We start from the raw sequence: 25,011 nt of genomic DNA on the forward strand, positions 1-25,011 counted from the left end.
AGTGCCAGTTCTTTTTGGAGGGAAGAAGTAAAGGTGGCTTGTGAGGAGACAACTAATTATTTTTTCTGCCTTCTGGTCCTAGTTTGCTAGGTTTATTTTTTTTTTTAATTGTGCTCATTTGAATTTTATCAAACTTTTTTTCAATTACAGAAGTATGTTTTTTCTACTTTAATCTTTTAATGCATTAGAATACATTGTTAGTTATTTTTAATATTCAAACACCTTATTAATAGGATACAATTTTTAAATATTATTACTTTTTGTATATTTCTGACTTGATTTTGCATCTATATTCAAAGGTGAGATTGGTTTCTTCTTTACGTTTCTATTGTTTTTGTCTAGTTCTGGTATCAAGGATATATTAATTAGCCTAATGAAATAATTGAGGTAGCTTTTTCTCTTTTTCTGTTCTTTGAAAAACAGGCTATATATAGTTGTCTCTTTTGCTTTCTTTGCTATCCTTGCTCAGACTTTTGGCTTGGGGATATCTTTTAATCTGAAAATTTGTCTGTCTTAAGTGTTTGGAGTTTTATTCTATTGCTCCTCCCGCTCCCCCCCCTTAACCATATTTAACCTCTGACTCCACAAAGATACCATATAGTCCCTTTGCTTTATCTAGAGAATGTTTCTTCAGGCTTTATTCTGGTGAAACTGCCAGTTTCTGTGGGCTACTAGACTAATATTTCTGCAAAGTTTTAAGTAGGTATTCCTCTGAGAGAGCATGGCTCACTTTGGCTCCACGGGTTTGCTGACTCCCACCAAGGTCGCTGAGAGGGTTCTTGAGGGGAAGATGGTAACTTGCTTCTCTGGCCATCTTCTCCTAGATGTGCTCGGAGCTATGGGCACTTGGCTCTGGTTTTTTCATGATCAATCCTTTTGCTTTGTGTCCTTCAGAAGTTCTTCATAATATCTGGTTTATTAATGATACTAGTCCTTGGTTTCTAGCACTGTTATGGATTTATTCCTTTTACTATTTACCTCCTTTGAAATTGCAATGAAATTTTGGGAGGAAGGATAAGAAACGTTGTTTTAGTCAGTCTGCTATTTAGATAGAAAGTCCGTTGCTGCCACACGCTGTCCACACAGAACGTGACCCATGCACAAGCTCACTTACAACTGTGCCATTTAAAAACCATTACCTTTTAAGAGATACATTTTAAAAATAATACATGCATATTACAGAAAACTTAGAAAATACAAAAACATAAAAAGAAGGGAAGAAGATCTATTACCCAATCACTTAAACAGTTACTTCTATCAGGCTTGGGAATTTTCTGTATTCCTATTAAATAAATATTTATAATCCTGGTGTGTATGTGTGTGTGTGTGTGTGTGTGTGTGTGTGTGTGTGTGTGTGTGTATATGTATCTTTTTTATTTAGCATTATACCAAAAGTTTATTTTAGTGTTTTTACTTTTTTGCAGTGGTGGTGCCATTTTTTAAAACACAATTTCCGTGGTTCTAAAAACCTTTCTAAAAATCTGATTATGTTCTTTCATGTTTTTTTAATAACATGTCGTTTTCTATTTCATATGGGATTTTCTTTTAGTCTTTGAGTTGCGTTTTCTATGAGCAAGGATTGCTCACCTTTTATCTTTTTTATGATCTTTCTCTGATTTTCTTTGCTGTAGTGTATTTATATATAGTGACTGTGTTATTTCTTTACTGCAGGCAGTTCTGCCGAGATTTTCTCTCTCATCTGACCGTTAGTGAGTCTCCCTTCTCATTTATCTGAAAGCTCAGTGGGTATTAATATTCTGGCTGTTTTGGAGGAAGCCTGAGGTTCTCAATCAAGAGGGAAAGCTCGGTGAGTACCTAGTCAGTCATTTTTTAGTGAACGAGTCCTGATCTTTCTTCTATAATTTAATGGGGTTAATTCCGCTTCAGATCCTTCCTCCGGCTCAGGATCTAGCACTTCAGCTAAGAGTCATTTCCTTCACTTCCCCCAGCTCTCCCCAGCTGCTGTTCACACTCTTCTCTGGCTTCTTTTTTTAAATCTTAGCTTTATTAAGGCATAATTCACAAACCCTAAAATTCATCCTTTTAAGTACAATTCAGTGTATTTTTAGTCTATTCACAGAGTTGTGTTACCATCACCACTATCTAATTTTAGGACATTTTCATTACTCCCCCAAAGAAACCCTCCACCTGTTAGCAGTCCCTACCCACAGTCCTCCCTGCCCCTTCCCTAGTTTCCTGGGAATCACTAATCTACTTGCTATGGATTTGCTTATTCAGGACATTTAATATAAATAAGTCATCCAGTGTATGACCATTTGTGATTGGCGTCTTTCATTTAGCATGATGTGTTCAGGCTTCAGCCATAGTTATTTATTTATTTATTTTTTAAATTGTGGTAAGAACACTTAACATGTGATCTACATTCTTAACAAAATTTTAAGTCTATAATGCAGTATTTTTGTCTATAGGCACAATGTTGTACAGTAGATCTCTAAGATTTATTCATTTTACACACGTTGATTAGTAACTCCCCATTTTTCCATCCCTGCCCCCACCCCCTGCCCCCCGCCGCAGGCCCTGGCACCCACCAATCTATTCTTTGCTTCTATGAGTTTGACTACATTAGATACCTCGCAGAAGTAGTAGAATCATACAGTGTTTGTCCTTTTGTGACTGGCTTGTTTCACTTAGCGTCATGTCCTCAAGGTCCATCCATGTCACATATTACAGGATTTCCTTCTTTTTTCCTTTTAAGGCTGAATAATGTTCTATTGTATGTATATAACACATTTTCATTATCCAAGTTTCAGCACGTATCGGTACTTCATCTCTTTTTATTTTCAAATAATATTCCATGGTATGGATAGCCCACATTTTGTTTATTCATCATTTAGTTAATGGACATTTGGGTTGTTTCTACTTTTTGACTAGTGTGAATAATGCTGCTGTGTCTCAAGGGTTTTAAGAGAGGAAAACCCAAGGGTTTTGGTCTAGACATTCTTAGATTGGGGCGTGGGAGGGCAAGGAATGATGGAAACTCCCCATATTGCTACACCCCATCCTCCAACTCTTGCAAATGGACTTGTCTTCTTTTCCTTTCCCCGTTGCTTTCTGTTGCAGTACATTCTTGTTTATTGCTGAACCATTTGTACTTTACTACTGACTGCTCTGCAGTGCCCTTCACGTCTTCTTCTAGTCAAGGAAAACAAGAATGGTGAGCCATGACACTTTTCCCTGTCACTAGTGAGATACAGACATGGCTACAAGGGCTTTTGCTTCCACAAGAGTCTGCTGCTTTTCTTTTTCCATTCCACCTTCCCTCTGTCTCAAATAAGTCTTCCCCAAACTGAATAGGATTCACAAGAATGTTTAGGATATTATACACTCACCTTCTTTCTCCCTCTCATTTCCCTCACTGCTCAGGAATGGAGAGTTAGGAGCTCATCCAAATGACATAATTGGTCTCTCTCTTGCCCTGACTGCCACTTTTCAAGTATTATTACAAGAAGTTGGCCTTTTCTCTGACTGCTGGTTTTTTTCTTCTGTTTTTACCTACTTTTTCTCATTTCATTAATTTTAAGGGAAGGGATATTTTATGATTTCGATTCACTTTTTCCAGGAAAGTCTTCAGGTGATTCCCCAAATACCATTACGAATTATTTATTTACTTGCCTAGAACAGTCCACTGAGTGACTGTAACATGATTTACTTAAGAATTCCCCTGTTTTTGGACATTAAATTTGTTTCCATTTCTGGCTATTATAAATAATGCTTGGAGGAGTAATTTTTGTACAAATCTTTTTGTTTTGAGATCATTTTCTTAAGTTAAACTGCCAGATGTGTAATTACCTGACAAAAGAATAGGACAATTTTTAAGGTCCTTGAAACAGCTCTGCCAAATTATGTACCCAAAAAAGTTGTTCTAATTTGTGCTCCCACCAGCATGGGTTAAGTGTGCCTCTCTGATTGAATCTTTACTTTTACTAAAACAAAACAAATCAACAAAACACACCACTAACTTCTTATTGTTAGAATTTGTAGTACTATGGGTTAGAAAGAATATAAAAATAATTGCAATTGCCTTAAAAGTTGTAAAGGTGTGACAATACTATTGTTATTGTGAAGTTTTTGATTACTATGGTTTATTTCAATCAAAAAAGTAGAAAGGCACTTTTTGGATTAGTATGATCTAGCCAGTTTAGGTATAATTAAATAGATTTTGTAGAATCTTAACTTTAGCTGGGCCACTTTTCTGTTTTTAACACTTTAGCAAGGTAGACATACTTATTGAAATATATAGTATACTACATATTTTAAAGTGCACCATTTGATACATTTTGATATACATATACCCATGAAACCATCACCACAATCAAGAGAACGAACATTTCATCACCCCCGAGTTTTCTCTTGGCCCTTTCTGTTGTTTCCAGATCCTTCCCACCCTCCCACTACCTCATCCGCTTTTTGCCACTAAAGATTAGTTTGAATTTTGTAGAGTTTTAAATAAATGAAATAATCAATTATGTACTCTTTTTTTGGTCTGGCTTCTTTCAATCAGCATAACTATTTTGAGAGTCATTGATATTGTTGCATTTCCAGGTTGGGGCTATTACAAAAAGTTGTGATCAACGTTGATGTGCAAGCCTTTGTATGGACATAGGCTTTCTCTTCTCTTGGATAAATACCTAAGAGTGGAGAGGCTGAGTAATGTGGTAAGTAAATGCTTAACTTCTAAAAAAACTGTCGAACTATTATCTAAAGTGGCCATGATGTCATATCCTACCAGCAGGAGATGAGAGTTCAGTTTCTTTCACTGCATCACCAACACTTGATACGGTCACTCTTTTTGAGTGTAGACATTCTAATTCTAATGGGCGTGTAGCGGCATCTCACTGTGGTTTTCATTTGCATTTCCAACTGGGCTACTTTGATGCTGTAAGTAGGCAGATTGGTATAGTGGAACTGTGTGTCCTTTTATAGTTCTGTGACATTGGATAAACTATGTAATGTCTCTGTGCCTTGGTTTACTCATCTAAACAATAAAGATGATGAGAATTGTGCTGCATACTTTCACGAGGGTGTTATTAAAATTACACTATGTCTGTAATTTTAATTATTAGACATAGTGACTATAAAATGCTTTGTAAACTACATAAATATTAGATATTAAGATGATGGTTAAATTGCTGCATGATTTTTGGCAAATCACTTCAACTTATTTGAGGATTACTTTCCAGTTGTATAAATTGAGGGGCTAAATCAGGTGACCTCAAGTTTCCTTCAAGTACAAAAATCTTCTTGTCTAAAAAATATGGCACTGATGTTCCAATACCACATATATAACACATTTATGGAAAAGTACTCCTTAATGTGGAAAAAATGATAGCTAAACATTAAAAAACCATGCGTACTTTGTAATTTCTTATTATCTTAGCTATGCCAGATTTTAAAATTCTGCCAGATTTCTATTTTTCTGATTTTTCTGTGTCTTATGTGGAGGTGGTTAGTAATAAGTCTTTCCTTTGTTTCTTTAATTAATCTGATCCAAAGATTAAGCAATATTAACATTTACATAGAAGCTCATCTTCTGTGTTCCAAACCTTCAAAATAATGTGATAGTTTCACTAAATATCATTCAGTCAGTTCAAATCATTTTTTAAAGTTTAAAAAACTATGTCTGGTTATTCATACCAAGAGCTAGGCCAAATTTTAAGATGATAAAAGGTTTAAGAACCACTTTTATTAGGATTTGTATATAAATAAAATCATTTAAAGGATTACCTAACTGAAATTGAGAAGACCAAGGAAACTACAGTATAGAGTTATTAGACAGATGCCAGGATCCATATTTTAATAATGTTCTGCCAAACATCTGTTTTATTGCTTAAAGTCAGGTAAACAAATAATATGAAATTTGATAGAACAGCATCTTAAAGTTGATTTTTAAATGATTAAGAGATTTACGAAAATAGCTTGTACCTAATTGGTGTATTTCGTAGTAGTTGACTCAAACACATATTTATTCCCTGATAATTTTGGTGACTTCATTGATGTATTATGATAGTTTAACTACATAGTTTGAAATGTACTCACAGTGACATGTTTTTCCTTCAAGTTCCCTCGAATACATTATAATTTATCCATATTCCATAGAGTTTAACAGTCATGTATTAAATAGAAAAAAGGTAGTAGAAAGTAGGAGCTAATTTCTTCCTCCACATTCTCTGGTATTTAGCAGATTGGAAGCTGACAAAAGTATACCATTAGCCTCCCATTTCTGCTTAAAAATTATCTTTACAATATTTTATTTTACCATATCATTATCTTTCTTTAGTTTCTATACTCCAATTCATAGCTTGACATTATTGGATTTGTTTTTCCAACAGTGGTAGAATTACAGTGATGGCTTCAATTCTCCTTACCTCCCTGTTTTCACACCTTTTGCAAGTGGGTGGAGTAACTGCCCATCATCCCTTAATATTGGGCTCAGCCAGACAGATGACTCGCTTTGGCTAATAAGATGTTAGCTGACCTAACACAAGCAATGTCTTGAAAAAGGTGTCTGTGGCTTGCTCTCTGACACCTCTGCCATCGCCATAGATTATCTTTGGGTCAGCCTGCTGGAGGTTGTGAGAAATGTGAACAGAGCCTGATCACCTCAGTCACATCTAGTCACCTGGATCAGACAATGGCCAGCTCATCCCCAGTTGTATGAACTAGTTCCTCCAAGACCAGCAGAATCACTAAGCCAATCCTCAAGTCACCCCACATGCATGGTCTACAAACACAACATTCTCTGGCCATGAGGGTTTGTGGCTATTTGTTATGCAGTGTTATCGTCACAACAGATAAGCATACATTAACTAAGTCCCATTTCTAAGCGACTTTCTTCATGTTCATAAAATTTTTTTAACTAAACAGAATATGAAAGTGTAATAATCTAGAATAAAAAGGTATAGACATCATTTGGTCAAATTTTGCAACTACATCAGTAATCTCCCGCATCGTTGATAGTGAATAAGAAAAAGTTTCATATCTTTGTTGTTTGACAGGATGGATTTATTCATACCATGAGCCTTTCTATTAGAAAGAATAAAATCCAGAGACGGTTTGATGCTTTTCTAACTTAGAAAAAATTCAGGTAGGTTTCTTATAGAAAAAGAATTTTATTGGTTTGAAGCACAGTTAGAACATAGAGTTCTTAGACAGTGGTTCTTGACCCTGGATGCATATTAGAAGCACTGGGGGCAAGTTCTAAAAATATCCGCGTCCCAGACCAACTGAATTATCATTTCTGGGAATGAAGCCCAGGCTTATATATTGTTTAACAGCTCTTCCACGTTTTCTAATGCACAGCCTAGGCCGGCAGATGCTACACTAAAAAGGATGATCCATTATAGAGGAGACAGCCCTAAACATTTCAGTCTGACCTCAAAAAGTAGACTTCTTATAAAAAATTTAGCACTAAGTCACATCTATGTTTACAAGGTGCAGAGTAGTTATAAGACATGAAACATATAAACACTGACTGAGGGGACTTTTTTCAACATAGGTAGTAGTTAAATATCTTGGGAACACTCCAAGCATTTGTTTTGATCTAGCAATTTTTACCTGCCTTATACAGTCCAGCACATACTTCAACAATCTCTTAACCTTCTAAAGCTTCTTTGTAACTGCAGCTCTTGAAGCCTGCCAGTCTCTGCCTCCCCTAAGAATGTACCGACCAGGGCTAAAACAAAGAAAAGTACATCGCCTCTTGAAATCAAAAGCTTGAGCAAAGATTATGGGTTTGGAAAACTGCAGTTATGAATTCTGCCTCCACAATAAGTTGAGCTGCTGTTTGAATACTTGCTGGGATAGGAATTCTAGCTCCAAACTCAGATAGGCCTGGGTTCAACATATGCTTTTATCATTTGCTAATTTTGATTTCATCATTTTAAAAATGAGGATTATAAAAGTCACTTGCTCATGAGGTTTTTGAGTGTATTAAATAATATAATGCAGGAAAATAGCTTCCACGGTTCTTGGCCCACAGTAGTACTCAATAAATGTTACCTATAATACTGATAATATTTGTTTTAATTATTATTATATTATATTATTATATTACAGTTGATTGTATTCTGTTATATTAGGCAGCTCTTTATTATATTTGTCATTATATGTTTTCTCAGATCTTCCAGTGACACTAATTTTCTCTTAACATGGAATAAATTTAATATCTCTTCCATATGAAGAGCCCTCAAGTATTTGGAGATATGTATCATGTTTTCTATTTTGAACTTTTTCTCCTGGTTCTTTCCCCCTTCTTTGGGCAGGCTGCCTCTGTTTCATTGCACGCAGTCTTAAAGAAAAGATAAGCCAAATGTTATGTCTGATAGGGCTGCCATAAAAAAAAGGCACCACAGTCTGGGTACACAATAGAAATTTTTTTTCCAGGAGCCTAGAAGTCCAAGATCAAGATATCAGGAGGATGGGCTTCTTCTGAGGCTTTTTTGGCTTGTAGATGGCTACCTTCATGCTCACATGGCATTCTCCTTTATAGGTGTCTGTGTCTAAACTTCCTCTTCTTATAAAGACACCAGTCATATTGGATTATGGTCCACCCTAATATCCTCATTTTAATTTAATAACCTCTTTAAAGACTCTCTAAATATAGTCACATTCTGAGGTACTGGGGGTTAAGACTTCAACATAGGAGATTTTGGGGGGATGAGGGGGTGGAGGCGAGTGACACACACAATTCAGCCCATGACACTAAGCTTCAGAGTCTTCTCCCAAGAGTTAGAATCCAGAGAACAATGACCGAGGACATAAGACCGTAAGGGCTGTTTCACTGTGGCAGAGATGTCCTGAGGGTTTTTCCGACAGCTCCCCAGGGCTGCCTGCCCTGCTTTGGTTTCTGTCATTCATGAGACCTGGTTCTTTTGCTTTCTCTTTTTTCCTATGAGCAACCCCTGTAACATGGTGATGCATTCCTTCCTTTTCCCCTTTAAGCTAGACAGAATCAATTTCTATTGTTTGCAATAAAAAAAACCCCTGTAATTTATACATACCCGTAAGTCTGTTCCCCAAATGTGGACTGTAGATAACTGGTGCTGGAAGCCAGCATCACCCCTTGGAAAGTCCCTGCTATCAGAACCAACAAGTCCCCAATTCAAATTGGACCTAAAGAAAACTCTCTAATTGTGTAAGTTGTGCCTTTAGATATTTTGCTTTACTATCAAATTAAATTATGTATATGCTTCATATTAATCTATTCAAAAACATATGTTGTGAAAGTTTTAAGAGAAAGTACTCAATGGTTTTTAAAAATTCTGTTTATCACCAAAAACCCATATTAGGGACAAAGAATGTTTTTGTTTGTTTAGTTAATGATTGTGATCCATGCTGAAGACCAGGAAAAAAGTTGAATTAGAAAGAACTTAATTGAATATAAGTCTGTGTGCAAGACAGGTGTTGCTTGAGAATAAAAGATTATAACCGAAAGTCAAATCTATAATGCTTGATTCACAGGGAATAGCTGGTGACTCTGGCAAAGAATCTTAATTGTACTCGAAGTCTATGTTCCCTTATTTGAATGGTATTAGACTATTTTAGCTGGGCAAATGGCCACCTGGAATAAAGATGTCATTGTCCAGCCTCTCTAGCAGCCAGGTGTGGCCATATGACTATAGGATGGGATACGTGCACAGTGATATGTACAACTTCTGAGGTTTATACCCTTCCTTCCCTTTTCTTCTTTGCCACAGGCTAATTATGGATCTGGTAGGCTTTCTTGGATTATTCAGACAAGGGCAACAATCCAGAACAGCACTATGCCAAGAGAGAGGAGCATACACATCTCTGATTTTATGGAACAGATCCTTGGTACCAGCGTGGATATTTGTGTGTAGAGAAAAATAAGCTTTTTTCTTGTTTTGGACTATGTATCTTCATTGGACCTGCAGTGATGTCTATGTCCTAACTGATATAGTGGCCATTAATATGCTTCCTATTGTTGATTAAATATTGGGGTAATAGTGAAAATGGGAATATAATCAAATTATAGCCATTGGTCGTAAGTTGTAATCAGCGTGTTCAGTGAACAAATGAATAACATGTATAATATTCAGCTTTATCATATGCTTAAAGTGAGAGGGAGGGCCTCAACTTTAATAAGAAATGTTATATTATACATTTCAATTTCTTTTAAAGAATGCCAGTAAAGACTCTTTTTATGATTTCAAGCAGTTCGCTAAAGTACCATGTATTATAGTCTACTAGGTTTGGTTAATAGCCTGTTTCTAGCACTTCGGCACCAAAAATAACTTGATTTTTTAATGTTGAAGAGGGAAAAAAAGAGAATATCTTGAGAAAACCAAATTAGTACAAACAGCTCTATCACTGTGCGTATGACTCTTTTCAAACAGCAAATATTCAATTTTCCTCCATCTATAGAGGGAAAAAATAATGACATCATATTGGGCGCATTATAAAACCACATACATATGCTGTCACAGAAGTAGGAATGCTTTCCAGAATATAATACAACCAAAGAATGGAAACCATTTGCACCAAAATCCAAACTCAAAGTATACAACAGTCTAGCTTTTGAGTGTGGTATGTTCATTGATTTACTCTTTGACAGAACACTGAAAATAGTCTTCAGTTGAAAATTTCTCCATAATTTAAATCCAGTTATCTAGAACCATTTGTCAAAGCCGTAAAAGACTTTCTGCCAGTTCTGATGACCCATAATTATGAGTTAGAATTTTCTTATCTAGTAGAATGAAGAGGAAAAAATAAAACTGCCTGGACATGGAACCTGATCTAACACTTGTATTTCAAAAGTTAAAAAAATAAATTACTTCTTTTCTCTAGATTTTTACATTCTCAGATTCCTTAGGATCGAGATTCTTAACTGGAGTCCATGAGTGAATTTATGAGTTCACGAGTCCAATTTAATGAGAGTCAAAAATTTGAAGATACAGTTCCACAGCTTTCATCAGATGCACATAAGCATCTCTGACCTCAAAACAGATTAAGAGCTCATAAGGTATTGAATGAAAGATACTAAATAAGAGTTGACTATAACCTGGCTCTACTGCATTAGAAGATTAAGGCAACTTAATCTTTTGAAATGACAAAAGCACATCTGTTGCAACAGTCCATGGTTTTCGAAACCTGTTATTTTACTGAGAGTGTCCAAAGCCTCGCTTGCAGAGGCTGCTTAATGGAGAGGATAACTCAGGACTAGACTAAGAGTTTGATGTTTACTGCATTAGTTTCAAAGTCCAGCTGTAAATATACTATAGTTGAGAGATGGAGCAATATAATCTTTTCAAGCCTGAAAAAATAGTGATGCACAGCCAAATACTTTGAGCTGTTTGCTTGTTTAAGAAGAAATCTATTTCAAGATTTGATTACCACTAACTCAGACAACGTTTTCATCACTAAGTCCTTTCGATTCCATATCATGTGTTTCAAATTTGGTCTGCATAACTTATTTTTGTTCTATTTTTCTGTCAAAAACATTGTGGAAATCCCAGGTTATATAATTGAGGTCTTGGAGAGGCAATATACATCTAGCCAACCAAAATAAAATGAAAGCTATTATCATGAAACATGCTTAAGGAAGTCTATCCTTTGTTCTGTTAAGAGTGCCAACATTTGTGATCTTAGAATGCAGTCAAAGGAAACTAAAATGGGTTTTCCTTAATGCAACCATGTGCAAAACCACTCTTTACCATAACAGATGATCTGTAAAAATATTTGTGCATTTTTAAGTACCCATGAGAAGAAATCCATTTTCAGTAAAATAATAATGCAATATTTTTATAATATACCCTAGAAACTGAAATCATTCTATCCATTTTTTTTATTTGGGTTCCTTAGCATCCCCATTAGACAAAAAGGAAAGAGAAAGACCCTGCAGACCCTCTCTATTACAGGGCAGACATTGTAATGCTCATTTCTTTCTTCCTCCTTCTTTGTATTAGGTTGATCATGCAATTCAATTGAGTTACAGTTAGAAGGATATGTTGCATGGCTTTGATCTAATGTCTCTCTTTTCTGTAGGTTTTTAAATTTACATATGAGGATGTTCAAGGAAGAGGCAGTCGCCAATGTGCGGTTATGAAGGTAGCAGTAGTCGATGAGGAGATGGTCGGGTTGCCAATACCTGGGCATTTAAATTTCTTTGTGGAGTGGCCAAGAGGGGAGCTGGCCACCTGATAGGATAAGAAAAGCATTCCCAGGTGGGGTAGCAGTGCAGAAAGGCTGACCATTACTGGACTGACTATTTCTATGGAATTCCCACAAAAAATGCTTAATAAAGAGAAAATAAACAGCATATGGATTCTAGCTGAGGCTTCATGAAAACATCCAGGGAAAAAAAGAACCAAGGGCAGTCTTCCCAATGTACATGAAAGAAGTAAAATATTTTCTTAAATTTGTCTATCAGTGTCAACATTTTGGATGAAATATGCTGTAGAAGAAAGATTAGCTCCAGTTTGCTCAGAAAGAATTTTCCCTGCAAATAATCCCGTGTTTTTAATATGTCAGGTTTACCTTGTCAGTCAGTTCTATATGATAATTTTCAATATGATTTTTTTACTCATGAATTATTTAGATATAGGTTTTAAAATTTCTGAATTTATCAGTTTCCTGACTATGTTTAGCTATTGATAGCATTTGCAATTTTATTGCATTGTTTTTTGTTGAGCTGTATTTGTGGTCAAGTATAAGATCAATTTGTGAAGATATTCAATGTGTGCTTGAAATTAATATGTATTTATTTATTTCTAGGACTACATACATATAGAGTGTATATGTATACATTACATACACATATATATATATATATTATGTCAAGTTTAATAATTTTCTTAACTCTTACTAAAATTCGATTTGCTCAATCCGTCTTTGAGAAAGGTGCTAAAATTTTTTCACCATGATCTATCATTGTAGATTGTTAATTTCTCCCTTATATTTCTGCTTACTTTTTTGATGCATGAATTTTGAGGCTATGTTTTAGGTGGATACAGTATCAGAATAATTGTTTCCCAGGTGAATTTATCATTAAGTAAATCCTTAATAATGCTTTTTTGCCTTAAGTCTGTTTAGTATATTTCAGCTTTCCTTTGTTCAATATTTATCTGGTATTGTAATCATCACTGTCCAACCACGATCCATTTATCCCTCTTAATAAAAACTCAGTTTTGTGCAGGTAGCCAGCTTCCTCTTACACAGGTGAAGGTTTGGTCTAAGGGCGAGTCCATTCTGATTTTTAGTTGATTGGTTATTGGGCATGAGAGCCAGTGCTAGCTACAACGAAGTGTGCTGGTACGTGGCGAGCCTCTGGGATAGTTTTCTTCTGAGCAAGAGCCACCTGAATATTGCTGTTTCTGTTATGACACCTGGAATTGCTACAATCATCTTACTACAAGCCTAAAACCCAACGCAGGGGATGACAGAGCAGAGAGATGGAAAGAACTCAGGTCCTCCAAGCAACCATTTGCTGAATTTCTTTTTGAATATCCTTTTAATTTTTATGTGAAACTTTTCTTTTAGTGCCTTATATAAACTGAATAAAATTGAGTTGTTTTGGACCCAAACACAGGGTTTTAACCTCTTAAGAGGTACATTCATCTATTTTTATTCATTTAATAATATATTTGCTCTTCTTTCATCTTATTTTGCTGTTTTCATTTTCTCGGAAATTTTTTTGGCTCTGTAATATTTTGGTATATGTATTGGTTTTATTTGATTTTTCTTGTAATTTTTGAAAATTATAATCTTTTTTCATTCTACAAGCAGTTGCCTTCAAACATAAGAAACATTCTTGATGTTCAATGGCAGTTTTGTGAAAGCAAAAATTGATGCAATTAAATGTTAGCAAGAATTAAATAAATCATTATACATATCAATAAGGTAATGTTTATAAGCAATTGAAGTGGTAATATTGATATTCACTGAGAAAATATTTTAAGACATGTTGCTAGAGGATAAAAGCAGTTTGTAAAACTCTATTTACAGTTGGCATTCCATGACTTCCTTTGGTCTATTCCTGTTCCCATTATATTTTGCAGAAATTCTGTAATATTTCTGACACGTAAATGCTACCTTTTTCTAGTTTCCACAGCTAGTTCAGGTTTTCTCCCATTTTTATATTCTTTTAGTTCTTTCATTGGCCTGAGAGATGGTGTTAGAATTAGGGTTTTCATCTTTCCTGTAAGTCTTTTTTTTTCTTTATAATGTTACATTTCATTCATTCGTTTCCTCAATAAATATTAATGTATGCCTACTAAGTGCTAGGGATTTAAGTCTAATTATAAGGCTAGATAGTTAAGCGTAAATGTAAGATTATGTAATCTATAAACTAAAAATAAAAGGAAGAGACTGGAAGATAGAAGGTACCTAACAAATAACCCAGTAGAGTAGCTTGACCATGAATGAATAACAGAGATAGCCTCTCATTCATGCATGTACTGTCTTTAACTAAACACAGTAGTTAGTAATCAGAAGAAAGTTCAAGGAAAGTAGAAGAGATTAATAAATTGAAGTTATTTTTAAGGTATGAATCTTGCTCAGTAACTTACCAAGAAAAAAGCTCTGCCAGTTTCATACTTTAGAAAACCAATAGTTCTATTTATTACCTATGCCTCAGCTTCCTTCTCTGTAAAATGGGACTGAGTGAATACAGGTAAAATGGGGTAACAACGATATTACTATTATATATTATAAGATATTGTATATTACATCTATAATGAATGATATAGATGTATATCATTATATATGATATAGATGTATTTATTATATAATGTTTTGATATTATATTAGGTATGCCGGCTCTCTCGTGCCTTTAGCTCCTTTAATTCTCGTGACACCCTATGAAATTGGTTTAATTATTTTTATTTTGCAGTTGAGGTTTAGAGGCTGGCTCTAAACATTTTCTCTAAGAAATAATGTTTTTCTAGAAATTGCAAAGACCTCAAGACTCGTAATCGTAGGAGAAAAAAAAATCACTGTTAATTTAAGAGCATAAAAGTGTATCTCTCACATTTATCCTCACCAATTAAATGAGAATTTATTCAGACATTAACGGGAGGACCGAATTTGCGTTGAAATGTGTTCGGCTTTCTTACAAAGCGAGCTGTAAGCACAAGAATGTTTGACTCTTTCGAGATCCAGTTTAAGAGGTGGGATTCACGCCCCACAGGTCAAAGGATTACAGTAATTTAGAAGATAGATGGCCGCACAGCATCTCTTCACACCTTCTGTTACATAGAACTTGCTTTTCTTTAAGGCTGAAGGCGGAGCGATCCAGGCTAAGGTTCAGCCCTGAGATTATTCTCTAACCTGCCGTGGTTTACTACATAATAGCCTTGTGTCTGATTACTTGTCGGTTTATTCACCCAAATCACTGCAGATTAGTAAAGGAAAGTCTATTCCTGATCCTCTTCCACAGCCCAAACTAACTCAAGCAAGCACTTTTCTGGCTTCTTCCCTCCACTGCCCATGTTCCCCATTGAGTGCCAGCCATGTGGACTGGGTGAGATGGAGCCCCATGTTCCAGGCTGCACATGACCCAGAGACATCAGCATAAATCTGTCCCCTTAGTTGACTCTTCAGGGATGGACACACCTAGGCCTAAATTAATCTATGTTGCCACTACCTGGGTCACTTCAATCAGCCTGACCTAGACAGTTTGCTAAGGGGCTGGCAGAAGACAAAGTCCTCGGAACGGTGTAGCAGCGTGAGGAGATGAGATTTGGAATCGCTGCAGCCATTCTGCAACCCCGAGGGAACCAATCTGACAATGAAGCCAACATTCGGAAGACGGCACAGCTGAGATAATTTCAGAAAAACAGAATTCAAACCTTGATGAAACTTGACCTGAAGACCATTCTACCTTTGCAGTTACACAAAGCAATAAATTCCCTTTATTTTAAAAAGCCATTTGAGTTAGAGTTTCTGCTATTTGCAATCAAGTATATCTTAATTGATGCCGATTGTGGGGCTAGGCAACAGGCTTGCAGAGCCCTATATGAAGTCCACGACTGATTACTTGGCCACATGGTAACATAGTCAATAATATCTTTTTTTAAAAAAACTTGGGTTTTGTAAATGCAGCTGATTAACTGCTTCCTGATGTCTTTTATGTCCACCCTGCGCTGTATTATCTATCTCACTTTTGATGTGGTCCCTACACAGTTGTGACCCTTCTTTTTGTTCATCCTTGGTGATCTGGCTGGACATCTTTTCTCAGTTCCCTAATTTGCCTTTCAGAACTTTGCATAGCTCTGCTTTGCCAATTTGGCTGGCCGTTCCCTGTCCTGCACTTCCCATATAGTTTGTTCACCTGCCAGAATTGTTTGTTTAAAGAGCATCCAGCTCTTCTGGACTCTTTTCTTCCTTCCCATCAAGTCTTTTTTTTTTTTTCTTGCCAGGGCCCTATACTTGTTAAAATTTGCTTTCCCAGAACTGATTATTTTTTCCTCATCAGTTTCTTTCCTTTTCCTTAGGAAAGAAATGTTATATATATTTTTATGACTTTCACAGAAGTTTCAATTTTCTTTTAGTTCTTTATTAACTCTACTATTATTGAAAATTGAATTAGAAATAATCTTTGCCTTATGATACATTTTATAACAAGTAATTATCTCCAGTGTACTTGAAATCTATTTCATGGTTTGTGATTGACTCATTTTCTACAAAATGCAAATATCAGGGTAGTTAGAAACCTGTCTGATCGCCACATTGGAGTATTAGGATGCCTGCCCTCATGTAATTCTGTGTGAAATAAAATAAAATAAAACAGATGTAAATATGTCTTTATATTGTTTGCTTATCTTAAAGTCACTATAATAACACATTTTGAAAATTAAAAATTAAATTATCACCATAATCCAAGGAGCCAAAACAATGGCTTTTATTTCTTACAACCCCTTCCCCCTCACACGCTAGCATTACTTCCATGTGTTCTCAGAAAGGAAAAATCCAGAAGTTTAAGAGGCGGCTGCAAAATTCTTCTGAGGGGAGAGAAATGTCTTTTTAGTAAAAACAACTTAAGGATTATTTGACTGTGGAAAGATAGTCCTTAGGAGTTGTGCTGGCACGGTTCATAGTGAGGCAAAGAGAATTAAACAGCTCTGTATAAGAGAAGTAAGAAACTGTGGTAAATTATTTGTTAAAATGGCTGTCATTATTCCCCATTGCACCGGTACCCTGACATAGGCACGCTTCTTTGCAGTGTAACTTTGTACCTCACTCCACCAAGTGGAGACTGCCGACTTGCTCTGATTGATAGAATGCAGCTGAAGAGATGGTGTAACATTGTTCCTAAGAAAGCCTGGAGAGCTTCTGCCTGTTTTCACTGAACCCAGCTCAACCTCATGTGAACAAGCCCAGGCTAGCTAGCCTATCGGAGAATGAGTGACTGCATGGAGCCTAATCAAGTCAGGCCATTTGTTCTAGCCGAGGCCCCAGATTTGTGAAAGCCCAGTTATCAGAAGCACAGCCATCCTGCCGCCAACAGCAGATGCATGAGGGTGGCCAGCTGAGTCCAATCCTAATTGCTAAACAAACACTTGTTTGGAATGGTTTGGGATGCAACGAAAACGAATTGAAGCAGAAATATTTAGGTCTGTGAAGATATAGCATTATGGGGACTTGGCAGAAGTGCTGAGAATGGGGCGTGGCTGTAGGAAAGGAAAATAGGTGGTAAGGGGGACAGAGTCCAGCAAGGCAGGTGATGTTCGCGAGAGGTTCTTGATGGTGAGAATGCCGGGGAGACAGAACTGAGGTCGGCATGACAGGGTAACACTTTCTTCAGTCCTGTCCTAACCCCAACGTCTCCTACTCATATTTTCCCAGGATGAGTGGCGTTTTTCAGAAATCAAAGGAAAGGGTCTGTGTTACACATCTGATGTCACAAGGGGGTGAAAGGAAGAAGGAAAGGGGAATAGTTGTAAGTGGTGAGACTTAAGAGAATTGAACATTTAGAGGAAGCAAGCAGTGACCAGAATCATGAGATAACTTGGAAAAACATGTCCCCCTCAAGAATTCCTACACATCATGGAAGAGTGTTGAGTTCTTTCATTCTATGTAGGTTCGAGCCAATTTTATTTAAATCGTAGTGGATAAGGTCACTCTCTCACAAAACAGAGAACTTTCAGCCACTAGGAGTGGACATCAGGTTATTACACGGAGGCCCTTTCTGCCATATACATGTTGTGTATTTTCATTTATTTAGAAAGTGTAAGACGGCTGCCCAAGACTGTGTGGCACACCAGGTCAGTTATGGCATCGGTAAGGAGTCATTTTCATTGCTTTGTTGCTAATTTTTTTTTTTTTTTAAATCTAGAATCAAAAGAGAAATCGGCTCATCAACCAATGTAAAAAGCCAGGCAACAGCAAAGCAATTATGAAGTTAAAATAGAATTCCTGGAGTGAAGGGAACAACGCAAGCAAGATGTGGAAGCAGGGCAGTCCAGCATATTTGAGGAAGAGAAACAGTTTAGTTTGGCTGATTACAGTGCGCAATACTTTGAAATACCATATGATGTATTTTTCCTCCTTAGTATTTCCAGAGTCGGGTTTTTTTTTTGTTTGTTTGTTTGGTTAGTTGGTTGTTTTTAAAACCCTGCAGCCTTCCCTCTATTAAGCCAAGAAGCTGAAGATGATTTTTACAGGGAAAGGGAGCTGGAACATTACCCAAAACAAAGAAGTCCTTGCTCGGCTTCGAGTTTCAAACCAGATTTTAAAAATCTGGTCTGTAGATAAATAATGGCCTCAAAAAAGTCGACTTTTCAAGCAGGAATAGAAAATCTTCTCAGACCTCTTAGAACGGAGTTTTTATATAAAGAACTGAAGTTCGGCGGGTTCACCTCAGAAAAGGATAGGATTTGAAAAAGTTCCTGCCACACAGAGGAGGGTGGAACTCCTCTGTTTTGGCAGGAGTGCCTGGGAGTATAAGGAAGAGAAGGGAAAGAAGTCTCCATGAATGCTTGGCCTACTTGGGAATTTGAGGGAGATAAAAAATATTAGAGAGAGGCTGGAGCGGGGACCAGCCACTCAGAGAAGTTCCAGTGTCAGCAAAGCACCACGTCTGGCCTAGCTGAAGGAGGTGTCTAAGCTGATGAACTCAGGGCACCCTCATAGTCCCCCTCCACACGGACCTGTGGTGCTGGGAGAGCAGCCAGCAGGTCCCGGCCACTGTGGGAGGGCCCTGACGCACTGAGAAGACCCATCCAGATGTCAAGTAGGCCAGGGTTCCCAGATGAAGCTGCAGAGGTGGGGGCCTTTTGACTAGGATCCAGGGATGACAACAGGCATCAGCACAGGGACGGCATAATACCCAAGCACCAGCCACACAGCCGCGGCCACCAGCACCAGATGCCCAGTGACTGGGAGAAGCCATGCTCCCTGCAGTGCTATACGGCAGAGAAGGCTGGTGATGGGTGAGCAAACAGGCAATATAACTTACATGGAGGTTTCTTCACGTCTCCCAGGCTGCTCCCACAGGTGCCAACGGGGAAAGGGGATAAGGAAGGGAACATTCCAGAACCAGAGGAAACTCCAAAAGCTGTAGGAGTTAACCCAAGGGAACTATTTTAAATTGAGAGTGGCTAGACACTTTGACAAAGTCAAGTTTTTCAGCCATCATTGGAAAGACATGTAAAAATGAAAGGAAATTATGTAGAATTTTGTACATCTGAGTCAACATATGTGATTTTTTTTTGACCATGTAGAATATATTTGAAGGAGAATAGTGAGAGAGAAGACAGGGGAGGTAATTTGAAATGAGAACACTAAAGTTTTCTTTGAGGAAAGGGAAATCAAAGACATTTATGTTGACTCCCCTGATCTCTGAATAGAAAGACCAGGACTACATCCGATAATCTAAAAATAAATTGAAAGTTTTCTCCTGGAGGACATGCGCTGAGTGAAATATGCCAGTCACAGGACAAATACTGGATGATTCTATTTACATGAGGTATCTAAAAGAGTCAATCTCGTAGAAGTAGAGAAACCAATAGTGGTTGCCAGGAGCTAGGGGTGTGGAGAAAATGGGGAGATGTTCAATGCGAAGAGTGTTCCAGGTATGCTACACGAGTAGGTTCTAGAAATGTCTTGTACAACATATCACTTATGGTTAACAGTATTATATTGTGCACTTCAAATTTGTTAAGAGAGTAGCTCTAGTGTTAAGTGCTCTTAACACACACACACACACACACACGCACAAGCCACACAAGGAAACCTCATCTTTTATTTTAATATTACTTTATATTAGTTTCAGTTGTACAGCACAGTAGACAGACATCCATACAATTTACGAAGTGATCACCCAACCAGGCCAGCACCTGCCTGGCACTATGCATAATTATTACAATATTATTGACCGTATTCCCTATGCTGTACTTTATATCCCTGTAACTATTTTGTAACTGCCAATTTGTACTTCTTAATCCCTTCCCCTTTTTCACCCAGCCCACTCACCCCCCACCCCTTCCCATCTGGCAATCACCAATTTGTTCTCTGTATCTATGAGTCTGTTTTCCTTCTGATTGTTTATTTCGTTCTTTAGATTCCACATATAAGTGAAATCATATGATATTTTGCTTTTTCTGTCTGACTTATTTTACTTAGCATAATATCCTCTAGGTCTATCAATGTCATCGCAAATGGCCAGTTTTCATTTTTTTTTTTTATGGCCAAGTAATATTCCATTGTATATAGGTATCCCCTCTTCTTTTGATTTTCTTTGGATAAATACCCAGAAGTGCAATTGCTGGGTCAAAAGCTATATCCATTTTTAATTTTTTCAGAAACCTCCATACTGTTTTCCATAGTGGCTGTACCAATTTGCAATTCCACTAACAATGTATGAGGGTTCCCTTTTCTCCGCATCTTCACCAGCACTTGTTTTTGATTTATTGATGATAGCCATTCCGACAAGTGTGGGGTGATATTTCATTGTGATTTTAATTTGCATTTCTCTGATGATTAGCGACCTTGAGCATCTTTTCATATGCCTATTGGCCATCTGTATTTCCTCTTTGAAGAAGTATCTATTCAGGTCTTCTGACCATTTTTTAATTGGATTGTTTGTTTTTTTGTTGTTGAGTTCTATAAGTTTTTTATATATTTTGGATATTAACCCCTTATCAGATGTATCATTAGCGAATATCTTTTCCCTAACAGTCGGTTGTCTTTTTGTTTTGTCGATGGTTTTCTTTGCTGTACAAAAACTTTTTAGTTTGATGTAGTCCCATTTGTTTATTTTTTCTTTTGTTTCCCTTGCTCAAGGAGATATATCTGAAAAAGAAATTCCTGTTAGTAATATCAGAGAGTTTACTGCCTATGTTTTCTTCTAGAAGTTTTATGGTTTCAGTTCTCACATTTAAGTCTTTAATCCATTTTGAGTCTATTCTTATATACGGTGTAAGAAGATGGTCCAGCTTCTTTTTTTTTTTCATGTATCTCTCCTATTTTCCCAACACAATTTATTGAAGAGACTGTCTTTACTCCATTGTTTATTCTTACCTCTTTTATCACATATTAAGTGAGCATATGGGCGTTGATTTATTTCTGGGCTCTCTATTCTGTCCCATTGATCAATGTATCTGTTTTTATGTCAGTACCGTGCTGTTTTGATTACTGTAGACTTGTAGTATAGTTTGATATCAGGTATTGTGATACCTACTACTATGTTCTTCTTTCTCAAGATTGCCATGCCTATTCAGTGTTTTTTATGGATCTATATAAATTTTAGCATTATTTATTCTAGTTCTGTGAAAAATGCCATTGATACTTTGGTAGGGATCGCATTGAATCTATAGATTGTTTTGGGTAGTATGGACATTTTAACAATGTTAATTTTTCCTATCCATGAGCATGGTATATGCTTCCATTTATTTTTATCTTTTTCAATTTCTTTCTTCAATATCTTATAATTTTTGGAGTACAGGTCTTTTGCCTCCTTGGTTAAATTTATTTCTAGGTATTCTATTTATTTTTGATGGGATTGTTTTTTAATTTCTCTTTCTGATAGTTCATTATTGGTGTGTAAAAATGCAACCGATTTCTGAATATTAATTTTGTATCCTGTTACTTTACTGAATTTATTTACCAGTTCTAATAGTTTTTTGGTGGAATCTTTAGAGTTCTCTCTATATAGTATCATGTCATCTGCAAGTAATGACAGTTTTACTTCTTCCCTTCCAATTTAGAAGCCTTTTATTATTATTTTTTCTCATCTGATTGCTGTGTCTAGGACTTCTAATACTATGTTGAATAATGGTGAGAGTAAACATCCTTGTCTTGTTTCTGATCTTAAGGAAAATGCTTTGAGTTTTTCCCCATTGATTATGGTGTTAGCTGTGGGTTTGTCATATATGGCCTTTATTATGTTGAGGTGTGTTCCCTCTAGTTCCACTCTGCTGACAGTTTTTAACATTAATGGATGCTGGATTTTGTCAAATGCCTTTTCTACATCTATTGATATGATCATATGATTTTATCCTTCATTTTGTTTATTTGGTGTATCATGTTAATTGATTTGCATGTATTGAACCAAACTTGCATCCTAGGAATAAAAATTGATGGTGGTGTATAATATCTTTAATGTGTTGCTGAATTCAGTTTGCTAATATTTTGTTGAGGATTTTTGAATCCATGTTTATTGGGGATATTTTCTTATAATTTTCTTCCTTCCTTTCTTTCTTTCTTTCTTTTTTTTTTTTTTTTTTTTTGTAATGTCTGTGTCTGGTTTTGGAAACAGGGTAATCCTGGCCTCATAAAATGAGCTTGGGAGCCTTTCCTTCTCTTGACTATTTTGAAATATTTCAAGAAAGACAGGTGTTAATTCTCCTTGGAATGTTTGGTAAAATTCACCTGTGAAGTCATCCAGTCCAGGATTTTGGTTTGTTGGGAGTTTTTTGATTACCGATTTGATTTCATTTGTAGTAATTTGTCTATTCAGATTATCAGTTTCTTCTTGATTCAGTCTTGGAAAATTATATGTTTCTAGGAGTGTATCCATTTCTTCCAGGTTTTCCAATTTGTTGGGAGGAGAGTTCAACACAGGGACAGTGGTGGCTGTCCTTCTAGCTCTCACCCTGAAGCTACACAACTCAGTATCTCCCTACATGTCTGTGGTGCCTCCTGAGCTACTGTCCCTCTGCCTAAACCCAAGGTGAGTGTCTATGGGAGCAAGACCATGTACGGGTCCTTTAAGAGGATGCCTCAGTTTTCAGCAGACTTCCGGATGGATGGAATCTCCATTGATTTTCGTAGCCAGATGTTCTGGGGGCTCCTCTTCCCAGCAAGGATGCTCCGGGCTGAGAGTCCAGTGTGGAGCTGGGACCCTTCGCTTCTCAGGGGATACCTCAGCAGCCAAGATATCTCAACCACCATACATGGGTATGGGTCCAGCTCCTTTTGCATCTCCACCCCTTCTACAATTCTCTATGTGGCTTCTTCTTTATATCTTTAGTTCTAAGAGTTCCGTTTAGCTAGTCTTCAGATGGTTCTCCAGGTTGATTGTTCTATAATTTAGTTGTAATTTTGATGTGGTCATGGGAGAAGGCAAGCACAACCTCTACCTATTGTACCTTCTTGACCATAACCCGAGAAATTGCACACAAGAAAGCTTTGGAAGGTGTTGGGTATGTTTATAACCTTGATTGTGGTGCTAGTATCATGGGTGTTTGCATATATCCAAATTCATCAAATGTACACATTAAATATGTACAGTTAATTGTATGTATGTTAGTTAAACATCAATGGAGCTGTTTTTAAAAAAGAGTAAAATGAGGGTTTTATAATGCTCATAAGGAATTCCTCATTCCTTCTTTGAAACATCAATTCTCTCCCTAAAGGGCATAAATAAGAAATTTCTTTTCTGAAGAAATTATTAACAATATTATCCAAAAATGAAAATCTCACAAAGCCAGAGTACAGGGAATGTCCATTTGAGCAATATCTTTAAAAGAGCTCTGAAAAGATGGACTACAAGGATTTGCTAGAGCACATCGGTCTCACACATCTGTCTTGCACGTTCATGATACAGGCAGAGAAAAAAAGACTCTCCTTTCCTTTGCACCTTCGTGTTTGTTGTTTTAGCTCATAATTAGTTCAGTTTAAGAGAATAATCCAAATAAACTGACCTCCGAGAATACAATGTGTTAGCTTGTCTTCTGTTTTAAATCAGCGTTGGCAGCTGTTTATTGCTTCAAACAGGACAAAATAATTAAGGTGATCCCTTAATGTTTTACACCTTGCAAGTGGGGCTTTAGGAACAGCCATCAAAGCTTTAAAAAGCAACACATTTTCTTCAAAGCAAAACCCGAGTCTAACTGTGAGATCCTCTCCATGTGCACACAACATTCGAGCAAGATGAGGTTTGGTTAGGGCTACCTTTTCTCTGCAATGGAAAGGGAAGACTCTGCAGGAGCAGAGAGTGGCATTTGCAAGCTGTCAGGGAACCAGTTTCACCATCTTTATGGGCCTATTTGTATGGAAGTTTAGGTTATGTCCACAATGCATATTGAGCAAATTCTAATGGCAGCTCCCACCAAAGAAATATTTCTCACAGCTCCAGCACAAACTTTTCAGAGGCCTTCAGACTCTTTTGCTTTCTAAAAGTACTGAATTGTATACAGGAGTTGCAGAAAACTCACATTTGCCCTTTAGCACAACTTAAACATCACACAGTGGAACGGATGAGAGTTATGCGCATTTTTTAGTCCATTTTGGTACCGTTAGTGGCATGGTTGTAAGACTTTACTATTTTTCCAAAAGTATGACTGTACCTTCTGAAATGCCTAATTTGTACCCGCTGAATCACTCACTGGGAGAAGTTGGCTCATTCAGAATTAAAAATATACTGAACTGGCTGAAGAAACTTGAGGGGATTCTTTGTCTATGAGTCACTGACTGTGAAACTGTTGAAATGCTTAACAAACAGAGTTCCTTTTAGAGAGCCTCTGTGTGAGGCTATCTCAAGTCCACTGATCCTCCTAGTAAATATGCCCCAAACCACATTTTCTTATTATA

The 25,011-nt window shown here is 36.8% G+C and overlaps 1 long non-coding RNA gene across 1 annotated transcript in view; it reads left to right on the forward strand.

The window, feature by feature from the left end:
- LOC107196557 overlaps positions 1-13,177 on the forward strand; it is a 46,135-nt gene extending 32,958 nt beyond the window's left edge. Inside the window, exons 3-5 of the long non-coding RNA XR_001517996.2 lie at positions 1,672-1,807; positions 4,564-4,676; positions 9,717-13,177. This is a non-coding gene — a long non-coding RNA (uncharacterized LOC107196557). The remainder of the gene's footprint in view (positions 1-1,671; positions 1,808-4,563; positions 4,677-9,716) is intronic.
- The last annotated feature ends 11,834 nt before the right edge of the window (positions 13,178-25,011 follow it).

Source organism: Pteropus alecto, unplaced genomic scaffold (genome assembly GCF_000325575.1).
Source record: "Pteropus alecto unplaced genomic scaffold, ASM32557v1 scaffold269, whole genome shotgun sequence".
NCBI classification, from domain to species: domain Eukaryota; kingdom Metazoa; phylum Chordata; class Mammalia; order Chiroptera; family Pteropodidae; genus Pteropus; species Pteropus alecto.